Raw genomic sequence first — 15,290 nt, 5'->3', positions numbered from 1 at the left:
ATGACAGGACGATCCGCACGTTATCCGCGTAAGTGCTTGAAATTTTCGTAATTGATCGTGTAATTGAAAACCCGCCGGAAGCGAGGCATATTAAATTGATATGTAGTCAGTATACGGATTGAAGCACTGTCGGATCGTCCACTTCAGTTGTAGTGAAAAACATTTTCACATTCGTTGTGTATGTGTAACATGAATGAAATGTTTGCCCCTCGGTCCATTCGAAATTTCAGATTTTTCTTATTTACAATACCATGTTAATATGAAAGTTGCAACCATTGTAGAAAACAATTTTTACTTTTAGGATTATAAGACTGTCTGAGAAAAATAATTTTAATGATCCAAACATGGGTTTCGATCATTAAAATTATATTTGTACTAAGGGTTTAGGCTTTAGTGAAAAAAGGTTAAGGGGAAAATTCAACGTCACACGAAGACGATAGATAATATCAATATATTCTGATATTTTCTAGCTAATTTTCCAATAGTTGTAAAGCTCCACAATAATCCCTAGAGTAAGGGTGGAAGAACCCTTTGTAGTTCGACTCTAGAGGCACCATGCACCTATTTTAATCGTTGTTGTGTTTTACTTTGAAGGGAGATACACTAATTAAAGGTGTTCCAACTTAGTCCACGCGAGTAGCAACACATCCCTGGTCAATCTCAGGTAAGAATCGTATAAAAAAAAACGCGTCCACTTCAGGCTGGTAGTAATATTCCATATACAATTATAATTGACTAATAGTTTTAAATTTCAACTCCAATTCGCATAACGCTAGCTGGCAAATATAATTGTGTACGAAATACTCGAGTGCGTGGAATAGCATATAATTCGCAACTTTGCAAATTCACGAATGTAAAACTCATAGAACCCGTGATTTGATTCCATAGCCACCAGCGCCAAGCCTATTTCTTTCAAGTAACAGTGATGTCAAACACTCAAATGTTCTGGTTTAGTTGTATTAGCAGAAGAGGCATTCCAATTTAGTCCTCAGAGGTGAGAGAGCAATGCACTTGACAGACCATTGGTAGGACTTTAATCCTATGTGGAGTTGATTTTCTTTTATTGAAACTATACAGTTAATTAATACTAATTACCTTTATCAACCGACGTTATTTAATTTAAGAACGCAATTTTTATTTTCAATTAATTTTTAAACGTACACTTTGTGCATTGTAATGTCGCATTGCAAAATTCAGCCAAAATTATCATCATTAAAAATCAGAGAAAAGTTAGCATAGCCATTGAAATGAAAAATTGCCAAATGAAAGTGATAACTTTCTGTGAAATATCCAGTTAGTATCCAAGTTATATATAAATAGTTCATTTGTTAATTCGTTAGTAATAATGGGCATTTAGTACTTATTATTATAATAATTTAGTTATAGTAAAGCAAGCAAAGCAAAGTAATATAGTAAAAAAATACTTAGTCACTTTGGCACTAATAAAAATACACTTAAAAGTATTTTATCTAAAAGACATTTTGCAAAACCGCATGCAATATTGGTAAAGGCAGTCATAGTCTATCAGATCATTATTGATAACGCTGACCTTTAAAAACTAAATTTGGACCTTTTGTGCCTTTTCGATACTCGTGTGCCGTTCAGACCGAAAAATAGCAAGGGCGTGGCGATGGAAATAAGCGTTAGAAACAATACACTAGAACTGTTTTATTTTTGAAGTGAAAGCTTCTTTAGCGGCATTGTGCAGATTTTGTAATGGGTAAAAAATGTTAAACTCGCGTCGGGATACGTGGCCTGATCGAAAATTCGTAAGACGGCAAAGCAAACTGCAAAAGTTAAATGTCATCCGGTGTCAGCATAGAATAAATATATCAATAGGTGTCAGTTTCATTCTTTATTTATTGTATTTTATTATTCAGATTAGGTCTTGAAAGATTTCACTTGTGCCGGCACTCCCGGAGTGCTACCCGAGCATACAGTCCATAACATGGTAAGTGGTCACTCGGCAGTATAAGTTTATAAGTAACCAACTTCGCATAGAATAGGTTTCTACCTGAAGCCGATCGCTTGTATGTTGCCGCACCTAAGGACTAAGAATGTCATATATTCGAGAAAGTCTGCAGAGAATTGCACCGATTTCCTTTGTCATGCAACACTCAATATAAGTTGGCACGGTATGTGTAATTGTGTATATATGTATTTAATATGAGAATTTTAATATTTATGGATTTATGGTATAAACATATATTTTTATTTTTAAAGGTTAACCCTTATTTTTACATAAGCTGTAGATTTTTAGTGTTCTGAAAAAAAAATTAACAACAGAACCCTTCTCACTCGTGTGTCTGTCCGTTCATCTATCACAGCCACTTGGCTCCGAAACCAGTGGACCAAATGAGTCAAAATTTAGTATAGATTATCTTTTGGCTTATCAAAACTTATTGTGGAAATTGGCCACACCCTCTTCCCCTTATCACCGAAACGAATTGGACTAGAATTTTGAAAAAATATAGAAAATATTTCTTTACTTAAATATTATAGAAAAACTTAAGTATGCGGTCGGTGGTAAAGATGGGTTATTTAAGTTAGAGTTATCGAGCATTTAGACAAGAAGTAAATTAAAAATTATTCTTTTTGAACAGTCGAGTCGGTGAGGTTGTTAAAATTTGATATGAAATATGTAGGAAATTCAACCACTGTAACGGGGATTAAAAGTTCATCTGTTGAGCGTTGTTGCTAGGATACGTCTACGTTAAGATACAAACTTGTCAAAGTCTTAAGTTTCCAAGGAATAAACCACTAAAATAAAACTTAGCGATTTAATAATTTTATAGATACCAAATCGAAGATAACAAGAATGTATATCTTATTAAAACTAATTGAAAGGCTAAAAGATCTACGTTGATATGAGTTATTTAAAAAAAAATAGTATTTTAAGTAGTTAAATATTTATACTATAGGTTAATAATGGTAATACCATCAACAAGAATGACTAGTAGGTACCGACATCGTATCAAATTAAATACAAGAAATTATTTACAAAAACAAACTAAAAACCACGCTTTTATAATCAATCAAACTACAAATTAATAATTGTTGCAATCGATCGTGCAGTAACTTCGCTATGAACTTTATTTAAGGCGCTGGAACACCGCCTTGAAAATCGTTAATCCTGTTGATCCTGATAGGGACAATGGAACAAAATTCGAAATTTTGAATTATACTGACCTCGCCAAGTTGGTAAAAATCGGGTTCAAAGATTAGATAACAGTTAAAACGTTCAAAGAGCATACATACAGGCACAGTATAAGCATTATACATATTTGTACTGTGATACAGGTAAAGCGAATAAAAGCGTGGTAAAATAGCATCACCGCATATATGAAAAGCAATATTCGGAATATTAAAAAAGAGTACCAAAAATAGAAATCAGATAAATGAATTAAAGAGAAATACTTTTTCCATAAATATATATATTTTTATTGTGCACGCTAAAGAAAAATATGCAATAGTTGTAGTGATCGAGAGAATAATACCACGAAAATTAAAGTTGCAATAAAAATAAATTTCTCATTAAATGTTGTTCCTTTGTGAAATTCTTGTAAATCAGCTCTTTAGAAATTCCTTCAGAAGATTCTTGTTCATTCTATTTTATAGACTATATTACTGAGAAAGCGCACTGTTGGGTATTTGTAAAATAGTAAGTAGAATACACATAGAAATATAAAAGCATAAAATATTACTATATTATGCAGTATCTAAATATATAATTTTACACAGATGTATTCAACAAAGGTAAAACATTTGAAAAAATACATGGTTACATGACAGATTATTAACGAAAAGGTAAAAATATTTTTAGTTTAGTGAAAGGTGATTAAACAGTTAAGTATTAATAATAGTAATAAAGAAGTAATTGTCGAAGAATATTATAAAAAAAAACATAAAATATTCAAACACAGTATTTATAAAGACTAAGAATAATAAAAGTAAAGTATTTTAAATGTTACTTGCTTTATTACGATTGCGCCGCCGTCGGGGCATTGTTGTTTAAAATATTCAAAATAACTAGTCAATACACAAAAAATGTTATTTAATTTAAACGGGAGATCACTCAGCGCCGAAATGATATGCGTATTTTCACACGACCGATCGCGCTAACGTTCGAATAACTTATGACAGAATCACATGCAACAGCTCGAGGGCATCTGGGTGGGGGAGTGCATGGGGGCGAATTTCACAGTTGTATAAAATTACTCCTATTGGTGCGGCTACACCTTCCTCCTCACACTGCTCCTCGCATTAATCCACGTGTTGCTGCAATTATATCATTTACTTTTCGCCGACTAACTTTAATGTGACTATGAGTACATACATTTGTCTGGTAGCCTTTTTCTACAATATACGCTAAGAAGACATATTTTATATTTTCCAGATAATATTTTTCTGTTATATACACTAATAAGACGTGTTTTATATTTTCAGATGACCATTTTTCTGAAAATACGATCATAAAACATTTGGTACCAAATTATTTATATAATTACTAGATGACCCGGTGAACTTCGTACCACCTAATTATGAGTGATAACAACAATATAGGTACAGATATGTACCCCGTGGTTTCACTCGTGTAATTTATGTCCATAAACTACTGGTAAATGTTAGGAAATAGCCACAGGAGAACAGGAAAATAAAAAATACAATTAAATAAAATTCACTCTACCTCTCTGCACTCGAAAAGAAGTACCTACAACTTCAATAACGGTTTTTTTAAAGAAACTTTCTTAACTTATAGTACTCTAATGGGGCTGATTGTTGAATAGCTAAAAATGCTGAAACAGGTGTGTAAATAGAAAGGCCGTTAATATCAGTCTTAAGGGTTGATCTAAAAAAAAAAAACAGTGACTCAGATGCTTCATTATGTCTTATGATAATTTTCTTAGTGCTCCAAATTAACGGTATAAAATTAAAGTTCCATACCCGATTAAACGACCCTAAGGGTTGATTTTAAAAGGTTTGAAAAACGGTGAACTATGTGTTCTATTATTTTCAATCAAAAAGCTAAATTCCAATTTTCATAGACTTCAAAATCTGCCGACTTCTAAACGAAGTGCCTTCTAAAGCCAAATGCAAATTTTTAGTCTTTGCTTCCAAATTAACAGATTTTAAAATAAAATACCAACCCCTATTTAACCAACTTAAGGGTTGATTTTCCAAATATCGTAAAATAGATATTTAATTAATTATTTTCTATCGAAATACCAAATACCAATTTTCATATAGTTTTGCATCAAAACAGGGGGACTTTATTATAAACTTTCAACCCTTATTTATTCACGGAAACGCGGTCGAACGGGATAATAAGTATCCTATGTCCTTTTCCTGGTTCTAAGCTACCTCTCCACCAAATTTCAGCCAACTCGGTTCAGCCATTCTTGAGTTATAAATAGTGTAACTAACACGACTTTCTTTTATTGCACGACTCATGATGCGAAGCATCAGAGACTGCTTTACGATCGAAAAATTTTTTTCGCTTCATTTTGGCGGCTATTTTTATTATTATAGCCTTGATAGTTCACGGAATCAAGATATTTTGCATACTATTGTCGAGATAATTTAATGGAGATTAATTCCTTACTTTTTAAAAATTGATTTACTGCAATAGAATTGGAAAAAAAACACCAAAATAGGTCAAAAAATTTTCCTGTCCGTCATGTGTGAAACCTGAAAACACTGTAACTTGTGAAAAAATCCATCATTTGAGTTAATTTTTTTTTTTAAATTCTAATCGACGATTGTAGGTCACTGAATGCGAATGATTAATTAATTCAGTGTCGTTTAATTGCAATTAATAAAAAACGAAAACTACAAGACTGTACTCGTATATCTATAGATATTATGTAGATTTATTCCACCAGGGGCGCTTGTGCAGTACCTTCTTCCTACTACAGCTGTTTTTTCGGCAATTAATTTTGAACGACTTAAGTTTTTTTTTTTATATTTCATAATTAAATGAGCATTATGAGTCGTGCACTTTTGGATTTTCAAAACTTTATATATATAAGAATAAGATATTGATTCAGCACGTGTTCAAAAATAACTCAATGATAACAAAATTTTTTTTTCAATTCGATCGCAGCGCGAACTGTTAGGAAAAACTATCATTAAAATAGATTATTATTTAATATTTGAAACTGCGATGGTAGCGAAGACTGTCGAATCCAATGTGAAACATTCCAAAATCAACAACTACTTACGAATTAAAAATTAATTAAAAAAAAACCTTTCCCCACGGACTAAATTGTGAATCTAAACCTTTCTCAAGTCCCCTTGAACACACACAACAAATTTCATCAAAATCAGTCCAGTCGTTTAGGAGGAGTTCAGTGACATACACACGCACATAAGAAATATATGTATAAAGATTTTTCTACAATTTATAGTACAACTGACTAAAATAGCATTATATAGCAAATACAACACTATGTATTTTCGAACCAGTGACAATCCTAAAAAACCGACAAAATTCAGTAAACGATCGACATAATAATATTCATTGTTACTGTTTTTAAAGAACACATTTAAATATTTACGCTATTATTTCCTCATGCGATTTTTGGGTATCTACGGATGATTATTTACTCATGACCACTACTCCAATCATTTTGACAAAGACCAAAGATGAGTCGTATAACTATAACAAAAAGAGAACAATAGGTGTAACATTGAATTGGGTACTTGACACTAATAACAATAAAATATGAAATATGATCGATATGATAGCTTATAAGTAAACATAAATTATGCAATATTTAGTTTAATTTTTAATACACTCTAAGTATTTTTATTTCTAAAAAGAAATTTTCGATTTTTTATCTGTGGGTTGTAAATTCCAAAACGGGGACGGTGCTGCTTGAAATGTCATGTGACGTCACCACACGCATAATAAACAAGACGAATAATAATTATATCGTTTGCTGTTAGAGTTGGTTGAATTTATGTTGTGAACCGATATAAATCCACACTGTATTAAAGTTGATAGCGTGTATCTGCATACTGCATAAAAATGAATACAGAAACTTCCGCGAAATAACCTATGGAAATCACAAATAAACAACGTAAGTAAAATATTCATTACATTTAATCATTTCGGACAGTTAAAACATTTCTTAGCCGACTTCCGATAGAAGAAAGGTTGTGTTTAAGTGATTATCAAGCTTTTTTAAACTATACTTATATTCTTATGTGAAATGCTTTAAGGTTATTTATTGGTTGTATTTATAATTTCAGATCCTCGCGACAGCATTATAGTGACGACGCTATAGGGTATGTGCAGTTTAAGAAGGCAAGCTTGTGTTTCATGAAAAGTAAAAGTTGTCCTGAACACAAGGTACATCAAATGTCATGCACAGTGTCTATGATTGTATATGAAAAGGAAAGTATTAAATGGGATGACTGTCCTGCCTCCCAAGGATGCTGCAAATATGCAGTAGCATTTTTAATGTGGAGTTGTAGAAGAAGTGAGGAACCAAAAGTTTCGAAAGTGTATAAACAGTAGTTCTTTACTTGCATAAACTACCCAAAAATATGAAGAAAGGAAAACTACCATACAGTTGCTGTTATTGAACTACAGATTTAATTATGAAATATCAGTGATAAAAAAATATATTCAGTTGTTACAGAAAATAATTTTAGGAATTAAAAAAAGCATTAACGCAAGCAGCACACAAATTCAGCTTAGCAAGAACTTCGATATAAACGTAGGAAATAACAGCTTCAGAATGCTTTGAGGTGATCTGTAGTAATTATTGTAACAGTAACATATGACGATAAATATATACAAAGTTCTACTGTGTGTACTCAATAGAACCATATAAACCAAATAAACAAATAAAAGACTAATATTAGCAAATCATGTATTTTTAATTATACAGTCCTGTAAGTTAATCAGTGCACATGCACAAGCAATAATAACACAGTCATGAATTATTTTAATTGTGTCCTATGAATTACAGAATGGGCCCTTAAAATAGAATTCTCATAGACGTCTTATAATTCTATTCTTATCATAGACATCTATATATTATATTAAATATATGAATACTTCCACTTGCTGTTTTGTTTTGATTACGCCCCGTTCCAATGATTTGGAATTGACGAATCACTCGAGAGTTACTAAATTTATTCCTTTTTCTCAATAATACTTCTCTTACATAAATAGTATAAAATGTCATTGCTTGCAAACAGAGGATTTAAACATATAAGAATCTGCAAGTTCTTTAACGTTTATGAGATTTGGGTTTAGGAACTTGTATAACCAAATTTGTTAGGATATTTAGCGATCGTACTTGTACACATCGTCACTGCACACGCCTTGTAATTTGACATTCTTGCAATTGTACTAATAAAAGTTAAATAATTCCCAAGATTTCCCCTGAAGTATGTGTAGCGTCGAAGTTTATTTCTATATTTTCAATGTGTTGACGTCACGTTACGAAATGACATGACACTTGACCGCCTGTTTTGGCGTAACGTTCCGTTTACCGTAATAAAAATATGTTTTTTAATAATAAATAGCCCTTTTTTCGAAAAAAATGATCAATGAAAGGCATATATAATACGTATATGAATTCATTAAAACAGTTTCCCAAAAAGTGTCAAGTAGCCAATTGCAGTGGTAATTAAAGATACGGGTTATTTGATTACACGTTTCTCGGTAGTGACTCGACCAAGCAGACTAAAGCTTTGAGTTTCCTTTCATCTATGAGAGTAAGGATGGTTTCTAGTTTTGAGATTTGATTGCAGCTTTAGATAAACAAATTGTACATATTTCTAACTCGGTAATATATAAGATAAAATAATATATTTGTTGTAGCAAACATCGATGTTTACACTAAATATGTTGTTTAAAACGACATTCGAAGAATCGTTTTGATTCCTTAAGATATTTTTCAATACGAATTATTTTCGAACTCTTCAAAACGGATACGTACCTACAATATAAAATTCTTGCAGTTAGGTATTTCAGCTATTCGCTTTAGAACATCGTTTACGGCCAACGTAAATTCTTTACATATTTAAAACGAATATGTTTTTGATTAAATTCGTAAAGTAGCTATTTTATCTGCTTTGATTAAAAAACTTCTTTCGTATTGAAATCTCCTAATAAGGTGTACGACAAAAAGAACGACGGAGTTTACATATAGAATAATTATTACGATTATTAGTCGTTTTTACATAATACTAGCTGACCCGGCAAACGCCGTGTTGCCATATAAAAAAAATATGTTAAGGGTGAACAACCCTTATTACTTAGGGGTATGAAAAATAGATAGTTGCCGAGTCTCAGATTTACTGAATATGCATATAAAATTTGGTGAAAATCGGTAAAGCCGTTTCGGAGGAGTACGGTAACTAACATTGTGACACGAGAATTTTATATATAAGATAATATATATTCTACAAAATAACGAAAATACGTTTAATTTTTTATGTACGAAAAAAAAATAGTTTACATATATCATTTTCTGTCTTTATATTGTGAAAAAAAAAACAATTGAGCTTAGTAGATTTCTTAAGACAAAATGACATTGAAGCTTATGGATATAGAACTTATCAAAAACCATAGACTTAAGATATTTCACTGCAAATAATTATAGTTCAAAAAACTAAAAAACACGCTTTTATGATAAAATCAACTAAAAAGTAGAAAATAATTTTCAATCTAAGAATCAATTAAGGAACAGTAAATAGTATAATTGTGGAAAAAGTGTGGGGTGCTTTTCGAACCTGATAAATGGAGCACCCCACACTTTTTCCACAATTATACTATTTATTACTGTTCCTTAATTGATTCTTAGATTGAAAATTATTTTCTACTTTTTAGTTGATTTTATCATAAAAGCGTGTTTTTTTTAGTTTTTTGAACTATAATTATTTATTAATTTTTAGTATTTCTCGTTATAGCGACCACCATTATTCAGCGTTTGTAAAAAAATCAAGTGTCTATCTCGTACGATTTAAGAGATAAAGCCCAACGACAGACGAACAGACCGCAGAGGGTTTCGTTTTAACCTTTGATTACGGAATCCTAAAAATCATTCTACAAGAGGGCATTATAGATATGTTTCAGAACATTTGAGTTATAGGGAAATAACATTATTATTTTCTAAACTAAAAATCACGATATAAAAGTTACGCCTATTGAAACTAAATACGAGTAGCAATAATTATTTGCAATCTAAAGTTGCGATGAACTTTGCTGAAGGTGCTTGAACAATCTCGCCTCGAAAATCGTTAATCCTGAGGATGTTGATAAGGACAATGGTACAAAATTATTAATGTTTAAAATATTGAATTGTCATCGGTCCTTAATAAGTATGCCAAATTTCGAGTTAATCCGACGTTTTGAAGGGGGTTAAAATCATGTTCAAAGATTCCGTTACATACTAACATACCAACATACATACGTCTGAAGCTAATAAAAGCGTGTTAAAAACCTAAATACTACATGTCAGTGCATGACTAGATTCGTTAGCAACACAGGCGTTGCAGTAATCGTCTGAAGACTCCGCGCGCGACTTCGAGTATGTGTACATTTTTTTTTAGTTATATTTACACATTAAGCATAGAGGCTTATAGATCTATATATTCTCTAATGAAAATTCTGCTCCAATGTAATCTTTTTCTGTTGTCTATCTGTCTGACTGAACTGATTTCGATTTTGAACTGTTATGGTGGTCATCCCTTATACCAAAAGTAGAAAGCTTTTTTGAGTAACTTTAAAATTGGTAGCAGAATTAAATCTTTTCGAACAAACTCTAAAAGTCAAATTTATTAACAATGATACTGCTACGTTGAAATAATCCCAATTTGCCGAATAATTTGTTATATTATCATATTTTCCATATACATTTTACATTCAGACATTGATTACTATAAAATAATATGACAAATTGCACTATTTTGTTTATAAAATAGCTTTTGGTGCTTCTTAAATTGTTTTTGTAATTAAATACTTTTAATATTATAGTCTTTCATAATGAATAATAACGCTTAAAATATCTACTTTCTATTGATCTCTTTTTTCCAATCTTGCATGCTTAATTTTGTAACCTTAGCAAATTTACGGTCGTCATATTACAAAACATAATTTATTCTATGATCATTTCACATCCAAGAATTATCATAATATAATGATCATTCAATGATCTAAAGACTATTATTAAAAATGGGAACTTGATCATTTTTTATGTAAGAGGATGTGAGCCAAAATGAAAAGAGAAACCTAATTTATGCCATTTTACCTTTTTTGGAGCAACATTAAAGATATTATACATACATCATAGTTTGACTGACAAAAATTGAACAGTTTGTTATTTTTCCAAACTATTTATGAAGGTTATGCATGTGTGTATACACAATACTGTATTTTACGTATACAGAACACTGATTATCAACAATTTCAAATTTCTAAACTGAAAGTTCTACTGATAAGCATGCCCTAATTTTGTTTATTATTTGATTTTTTAAGAATATAGTTTTTTCTGCCACTAGTCCATAAATATGACATAGCTCACCTACTTGGAACCCGTACTCACCCGTTAATATTAAATTGATTTGTTTAAAGACTATAAAAAATGCCTCTGAATGAATAAGAAATGCCTCTGAATTTTATGTGTATGTTAGAGATCAAAACTAATAAATATTTGTTTTAAAAGCTGTGCATAAACCTGCACACACAAAGATAGTGAATTACTATATTACAAATAAGAATTTTTATAAGTATATATAACAAGTTAAATTTTAAAATACAATAAATACAGTTTTAAGAATAAAAAATGAAATAAAATTACAAATAAAATAAATATAGTTCAAAAAACTAAAAAACACGCTTTTATGATAAAATCAACTAAAAAGTAGAAAATAATTTTCCCCTCTCTATAAATTTCTCCACTTATTAATTTTCGAAAAGCACCCCACACTTTTTCCACAATTATACAATTTACTGTTCCTATTTTCCGGAGAAGACTCAGGCCACTGGTTACACGCTCTTCCCTCCCAAAATCTTGGCACCATTCTGGATGCTTCGACACTGAGAATTTCAGTGGGTCTCCGGGTTGGTGCCAAGATTTGTGAACCTCATCGTTGCCTTTGTGGCCGAAGCGTGGGTAAGTATGGCCGACATGGTCTGTCCTGCTCCAGGAGCGCTGGCCGTTTGTATAGACACGGCACCTTAAATGATTTAATCCATAGGGCTCTTGTCACCGTCTCTGTACCAGCCTCACTAGAGCCAAATGGTTTGTGCAGAGACGACGGCAAGAGACCTGATGGTGCAACTCTGGTGCCGTGGAAATTAGGTCGTGCCCTGGTGTGGGACGTTACATGTGTGGACACACTAGCCCCAACCTACATACATGACACCTGTAGTAGTGCTGGGGCTGCAGCCGACCGCGCTCAGTTTCTCAAGCGCCGCAAATATTCTTCAATTATAAATGATTATGAATTTGCGGCGCTTGCAACTGAGACGTTGGGTCCGTGGTCGGCTGATATGAAAAAAATTGTAAAAGATATGTCCCACAGACTTATCCTCGCTTCCGGTGACCAGAGGGCTGGCAGCTATTTCGCACAAAAAATTAGCCTCGCTATACAGCGAGGAAACGCTGCCAGTGTTCTGGGCACTATGCCACAAGAAAGGGTTTTGGACGACATTTTTATTTTATAAGTCTAATTTTGTTATTATTTACATTTTAATTTAAAATGGTTATGTTTAGATAATTTAATTACTTGTATATAGTTTAATTTATTATAAATAGTAAATAATATTGTTTTCAGAAAAAAAAAATTACTGTTCCTTAATTGATTCCTAGATTGAAAATTATTTTACTTTTTAGTTGATTTTATCATAAAAGCATGTTTTTTAGTTTTTTGAACTATATTTATTTTATTAATTTTTAGTATTTGTTGTTATAGCGACCATCATTATGCATCGTCTGTAAAAAAATCAAGTGTCTATCTATTACGGTTTAAGAGATAAAACCCTGTGACTCACGAACAGACAGCGGAGGGTTTCGTTTTATCCTTTGAGTATGGAATCCTAAAAATCATTCTAAAAGATGGTATTATAGATATGTTTCAATACATTTGAGCTATAGGGAAATAACATTATTATTTTTCATAGCTAAAAATCAATCTAGTAACTTTGCCTGTACGCTCCATAAGGCGCTCTCTCGCCTGTAAAAAAATCAAGTGTCTATCTATTACGGTTTAAGAGATAAAGCCCTGTGACTCACGAACAGACAGCGGAGGGTTTCGTTTTATCCTTTTAGTACGGAATCCTAAAAATCATTCTAAAAGATGGCATTATAGATATGTTTCAATACATTTGAGTTATAGGGAAATAACATTATTATTTCTCATAGCTAAAAATCAATCTAGTAACTTTGCCTGTACGCTCCATAAGGCGCTTTCTCTCCCCTCGAAAATCGTTAATCCTGAGGATGTTGATAAGGACAATGGTACAAAATTATTAAAATCGTGTATTGTCATCGGTTTTTGATAATTCTTTAAAATTTTGAATTAAACTGAACGTTCAAAGTGGATAAAAATCGGGCTCAAAGATTCCTTTACTGTTACATACATACATACAAACGTACAACCCAAGCTAATAAAAGCGTGTTAAAAATAAACTATTATGGTGTAAGAGGTATCAAATCATAAATTAACAGAAGTTTAAAAACCAAGAAAAAGGAAAGCACTTGTATGTTTAAATAAAAATATGTTTACTAAAAGTTTGTAGGAAGAAAACAAAAACAAAGCAAGTCGGGAGTATTCATATAACTCTTTAGAACTAATTAAGGAAGCGAAACTCGAGAGATAAAAACAAACTAAACAGTCAATTTTAACCCGGTTAGACATTAGTCATCTTTATTTTGTACTTACTATTCAAAAAAGGTGACTTCGAACTTTGAACGCCGCGAAGAACTTTTGCACTGTTCACTGAGTTTTTAGAAGAAATTTACTGTTCCACGTCCACAAATTTATAAAATACACCGCCAAACACAAGGACCAAACGTCAGATAACTAGAAATAACACATAAAAGTTCAGAATTCTTCTTTGAACCTCAAAGCAAAGTTCGAGTAATTTCGTATCCGACTTTACAGCACGTAGTCAGAACGCGATTTCCCGAGATATGCACTCGAGACCGGGATGCAATATCGACTGGTATCTGGCACCTGGAAACTCTGGAACCCGATCTGACAGTTCTGACACTGATTAAGAACAGTGTTGCCACAGAAATTACTTTGGACAAGTAGCATATTTTTGGAAAATTGAGTCATTTAACATAGTTATGAAGCCTGTATTTAAAATTGTCGTAGGTATTTAAATTTAATCAATGATTTTGACATGATACAACGTTTTTCTAGAAAAGTAGCAAACAAACTCTTTTGAAACATAAAATCCAATATGTTGTAATTAGTTATTTGTAATTGAATTGAATTTATAAATCCATTTATTTACGTTTTAAATCAATTTGTTGTGTTTTTGATGTGAAACATCTATACCCGCACGTAAAACCGATTTCTGGCGTGGCGACGCATGCCGTGGCGACGCGTCGCCACGCTATACGATGGTATATATATTTACGGTCTTATTCATAAAAAGTTATAGCACACTTATAACGTTGCTATAGTACGATTGTCAAAAACTGTTATTCATAAACGCATTTTAGGCACTAAACCGTTCTATAAACCTTCTATAACTTATAGAGGCCAGAACCCTACTATAACAGTGCTATAAGGCAAAGATGGCCGACTCTCAACAGCTGATTCGTGATTACTAACCTAATTTGACAATACGTTTTTAATAAATTATGTCAATGTCCATTTTGTATACAAACTTGAAATAATTTATTTTAATATCCGATAAATAACATTATTCTATCACTATTTTAAATTACAATGCAAATTTTACAAAGCTTAGATTATTAAAAATCTAGAAAACCGTCCTTCGAAGAACATTGCACCAGTGATCTGTTTTCATTAGACTATTGACTATAGGAAGCGTTATCGCTTTAATAAATCGATAGTAAATTTTATAATTGATCTCGTACGTAATGATCGTAAATTAGATCGCAGAGGTCCTGGTACACCTTCTGAAATACAGGGTTTACTGCCATAAGATATTGCGAATGTTTACAAAACGAAACTTAATTGAATTTAACTTTATATAATTATATCAATATTACATAAAACATTAATATCCAACCAATTTTCACTCCTTTATCTTTTAACAAATTTTGCTTCACATCCCATTTTAACAAATA

The 15,290-nt window shown here is 31.8% G+C and overlaps 1 protein-coding gene across 1 annotated transcript in view; it reads right to left on the bottom strand.

Moving 5' to 3' along the window:
- The window catches only part of alpha-Man-Ib (alpha-Mannosidase class I b), a 51,962-nt gene extending 37,721 nt beyond the window's left edge, over positions 1-14,241 (bottom strand). Inside the window, exon 1 of the mRNA XM_073074503.1 lies at positions 13,906-14,241. The gene's annotated coding sequence lies outside the window, so the exon portion shown is untranslated. The remainder of the gene's footprint in view (positions 1-13,905) is intronic.
- Positions 14,242-15,290: the final 1,049 nt, after the last annotated feature.

The sequence above is a fragment of the Epargyreus clarus genome, unplaced genomic scaffold (assembly GCF_041222505.1).
Source record: "Epargyreus clarus isolate Ecla_fem2 unplaced genomic scaffold, WU_Ecla_fem_2.2 ptg000007l, whole genome shotgun sequence".
Classification (NCBI taxonomy): domain Eukaryota; kingdom Metazoa; phylum Arthropoda; class Insecta; order Lepidoptera; family Hesperiidae; genus Epargyreus; species Epargyreus clarus.
The sequence above is the reverse complement of the archived record's forward strand: the minus strand, read 5'-3'. Positions and strand labels throughout refer to the sequence as shown.